The 5,000-nt window shown below is 37.1% G+C and overlaps 1 protein-coding gene across 1 annotated transcript in view; it reads right to left on the reverse strand.

Moving 5' to 3' along the window:
* The window catches only part of LOC143035705 (uncharacterized), a 106,800-nt gene extending 102,634 nt beyond the window's left edge, over positions 1 to 4,166 (reverse strand). The window contains exon 1 of the mRNA XM_076202580.1: positions 3,974 to 4,166. The gene's annotated coding sequence lies outside the window, so the exon portion shown is untranslated. The remainder of the gene's footprint in view (positions 1 to 3,973) is intronic.
* Positions 4,167 to 5,000: the final 834 nt, after the last annotated feature.

A 5,000-nucleotide genomic window follows, 5' to 3' on the forward strand; every position in this document is an offset into this window, starting at 1 on the left:
TATATATATATATATATATATATGTATATATATATATATATGTTTATATATATATATGTATATATATATATATATACATATATATGTATGTGTATACATGTATATGTATGTATATATACACACATATACATATATATATATGCATACATACATATATATATATATATACAATATATGTATATATATATATATGCATACATATACGTATATATATATATATATATAATATATATATATATATATATATATATATATATATGTATGTATATGCATATATATATATATATATATATATATATATATATATATATGTATGTATATGCATACATGATCACATATATTTATACAATGACACATGCTTCCACACATGCATGTATACATAAATATACATATACCTGAACTGATAAATGTACCCATAAATGCCCATATACATCCATAAAAAATTGCGTACTTACATATATATGGACATACGCACATACATACGCACATATGCACATATACATGGACATAAATACACACGTATATACACACACACAAACATGCACATATATGCTCACATACATCTACACATACATACGTCCATATGTGCATATATACGTGTAAATAAACAAATGTATTCATTAAAACATACGCACACATATCTAGAAACATACATGAATTCGTACATGCGAGCACATACATGTATTCATATACATAAGTTGTTGTTGTTGGATGGCAGACCGTGACCGAGAAACCCTTATCCAGTAAATAGTCCCAGATGACTTCAAAGGATGTGTCTCGTATTGCATTTGAGACCCGATTCCATATATCAAAGGATCTTTTGCACAGCTACAAATAAATGCTTGTTCATTGCGCGTAAATAAAATGCAAACTAAATGACTCTACAGGCAGAATAACCTGGAATTTGAAGAAAGAGGACTTGGAGGTGAGGTCTGGCTTATTGCTGCGAAGAAAAGAAAAAATGAGTCAAAGTTAGTTCCACAATTGGCCTTCCAGGCCATTTCGCTTGTTTGGGTTTTTGTTCCCCCGTCATCTCCTTCGATGGCAGAAACGTTCTGCTGACTGATTATGAGTTTCATAAAAGTACGACAAAAGGTGATTGTGATGTTGGTCGAACATGAAATATGGCGAAATACTCTTCACCTGGAACGACGGTGTCTGTGTGTGTGTGTGTACGTTTGTGTGTCTGAGTTTCCTTCCAAGAAACTCACCGGCCCACAGATCCCGTTTGGCACATATCTGGATCCTAGCATGCTGGTCTGAGCGCCTCTGCTGCATTTGAGCGATTTTTTTTTCATATATGAAGTTCTTATTCCATGACAACTTTCCCAAGAAAAGAGCATCGCGCTCTTGTGTATGAGTGTATGTGTGTGTGTGTGTGTGTGTGTGTGTGTGTGTGTGTGTGTGTGTGTGTGTGTGTGTGTGTGTGTGTGTGTGTGTGTGTGTGTGTGTGTGTGTGTGTGTGTGTGTGTGTGTGTGTGTGTGTGTGTGTGTGTGTGTGTGTGCCCGCGCGCGCGTGAGTGAGTTTGTGCGTGTGTGAGTTTGTGCATACGCGTTCATATACACGCGAGTGTACACAGTTTTGTGTACTCTTGTATTTAACTAATTGTATGTAACTAATTGTGTTTACCTAATTGTGTTTACCTAATTGTATTTAGCCCACCTAATTGCGTTTACCTAATTGTATTTACCTAATCGGATTTACCAAATCGCATTTGCCTATACATAATGCTCTGGGTATGAGTTATGTCCCGTCTACGTTCCTTCATTGTTTCTTGTGTAGCATGGATCGATTGTATTTGGTGAAACTATCCGTACGATCTTGCTCGTATACCTTGAAACCAAGTCTCCCGTGGAAGAAGGGATCTCATCGCTCGGCACCGCCAAGTCTCGCTACTTACCGCGCGTCGAAGTTTCCGGTTCCTCGCAGACAACGACACTTAGGGTGAGGTGCTGAAGGGGAGCAACTCTCGCCATGCGCGAACTCAGGTAAAGAGTAAAAAACTTAGACACAAAGTGTCACAAGCTGGATGAAGAATTATGGGCAGTTTTTGATAGGAATTCTTTGATATAAAGGAGGAATAGAAATTATGTTGTATGATTACAAATATGAAAACTAAAAAGTGAGAAAGAGGAACAGTTTAAGTAACAGAGACTTGCCAAGCCAATTTTCGAGTGTAAGGAAACTTCATACTAACTGATGAATAGTCTGTAGGAAAATATTGGACACAAAATAAAGAATAAAAGCACTCCTAAGGAATAATGACATAAAATTATACGAAACAAAGAAACGATGTGAGAAAGAAATTAAATGAAATCCAAATAAACGTAAGGAAGTTATAAAATAGTAAAAAAACTTTTGATGAAAAAGCTTAGAGGCGAGAAGAAAAAGTGAGATGATCTTGATTTCAGCCAACAATGAGTATCTCAATCACGTAAAATACCTGTCGTTACCTAAAATTGCTGATGACGATCACAAACCCAGAAATCCGGCATCTATTTACTTTCAAGTACCCTTTACATATATATATATATATATATATATATACATATATATATATACATGTATATATATATATATGTATATATATAAACATGTATGTATTTATATGAATATATGTATATATATTTATATATACATATGTATATGTATATATATATATATATACATATGTATATTTATATACATATATATATTCACACACACACACACATATATATATATATATATATATATATATATATATATATATATATTTATATAATATATATCATCCACCCATATCCTGGTGAAGGTCATTCCAACCAAAGAAGCCAAATTTTCATCAATACACCGGAAACAAAAAGATTCCAATTTCAAGTCAGCACTAATACTATCTTCCCTCATAAATGCATTACCCCGTAACAAAGGGTTTCGTTATAGAATATTCACATCTATGGATCCATGAAGATTAAAATTTACCACATTTATATTTTGTTGCAGAGTAGTGTGTTTCTATTGTGTGGTGGCTCCTTTATATTCATATTATTTTCTCATAAGAGCTGGATTAGTATAACAATACTGAGAGACATAATTGCACATAAACAGTGGTAGCGATCGCGGCCGCCACTACGATGGTCCGGGTTTGAATCCCGCCCATGGCTGAAATCATTTTAGTATCACTGAGGTGCGAGTCAATACTCCAGCTCTTGTGGGTGGGGAGTTTTGTGTGTGCGTGTGTAAGGTCACAGCATTACTCATAGATCGGTCACATATGAGTTCTGAACTCTCCTCCGGGAGGGAAATAGCTGTTGATCACAAGTCCAACACGTGATCCAAGACCATGGTGAATCACACACACACACACACACACACACACACACACACACACACACACACACACACACACACACACACACACACACACACACACACACACACACACACACACACACACACACACACAGACACACACACACACAAATACACATAAGAACATAAATAAAAAAGAGGGAGACTGCGAGAGACCATTAGGCCTATACTAGGCAGTTTAATATACATTTCACCTGTCATCACTATCCATATAGTTTTTTAACCTTTTCTTAAAACAAACGATAGGTTCAGCTCTCACTAAACCAGTCTTTTCCTATTTCTTTTTAAACTTAAATCTATTCAACTTAAATATATTTACGAGATGCTGTATAGGCAAAAGTTAGACTAGTGGCAGTCACTGAACTAAGGCCTTTGATTTACAAGTCAAAACCGAATCCTAGCAGTCTGTGGCGCCTGTAGTGTGTCCTCGTTTTTGTCGAGCTATATGGTTGATCGCGCATTTCTTCAAAAGTGGAAACTCCTGCTTTCCTAACCCACATTGCCTTCCACATCGCAACCTTTTCTCGGTGTCACTGAGAACACTGTACTCGAACCTAACGTATCTTTCCAGCGAAATACGCTTATCGCGACGACAACGCGGGAATACGAAGCAAGTCCTACCTGAAGTCCTTGTCTATCGTCAGAGACGTTGGTGTGTTGTTATTGGTAGGACGCGCCTCGGTCAAGTGGCGAAGCTTCTGCAGTCCAGGTGGCGACTGGATCAGAAAGTAAGAAGACCGAGCTTCTAATAGGATGAGTGCATGGGAGAGAGTTCTGTACACGAGTTGGGGAGGAATGTTGGCGTGGAGTGGTGGACATGAGAGGGAGCGAACTGTATGAGGGAGGGTGGGGAGTAATAGACCTGTTCAAGCTGTAAGCGAGGGAACAGGGACGGGAGGGAGAGGCACAGAGAGCCGGAGGAATGGTAGACTTGGATAGCAACAGTTGTGAGAAGAGAGTTATATCGAGGTGACTCCGAGTTCACATGGGAGGAAGATTTTGGTGTTTGAGGTTAAAGTAGGCTGGTAAAAGGGTAAAGATTTTAATATGAATAAATTGAAGAAAGAGAAGAGAAACAAGTAGAATAAAACAAATCGGAGTATATACATCAATGTCTGGGAGGATAGAATACAAATATTTTCAAGAAATTATGAATATGGGGACGCATCAAATATAGGGAAAGTTGTGGAACAAATGAAGTGGGTTATTCAAAAAGTTTTCAAGATATTAGATAAATAAACAATAGGGGTCGCAAAATGCAGAAAAGCTGTTAAGAGCAGTCAATTCTTTTTACGAGAGTAGTAGAGCCTGTGTTAAAATTAGAAATGGAGAGAATGGGTGGTTTGAAGTAAGGTTGGGACTTAGCCAGGGATGTGTTATGCTGCCTAAGCTGTTCAATTTATAAATGAATGGGGTGGTGCGAGTAGTACACGCAGGGTAATGGGCCAGGAACTGGATATGGTTAAAGAAAATGAAGAAAATGGGAGATAAGCCATTTGTTCTTTGCTGACGACACTGAGCCTGTAGCAGGATCCAAAGAGGGACTAAAGAAGTTAATGATAGAGTTTGGGAAGGTGTGAGAAAGAAAGAAGTTGAAGAAAAATTTTGGTAGAAGTAAAAAGATGAGATGTAAAAGGGGAGAAAGTAA

Source organism: Oratosquilla oratoria, chromosome 19, assembly GCF_046742065.1.
Source record: "Oratosquilla oratoria isolate Oo_2021 chromosome 19, ASM4674206v1, whole genome shotgun sequence".
Classification (NCBI taxonomy): domain Eukaryota; kingdom Metazoa; phylum Arthropoda; class Malacostraca; order Stomatopoda; family Squillidae; genus Oratosquilla; species Oratosquilla oratoria.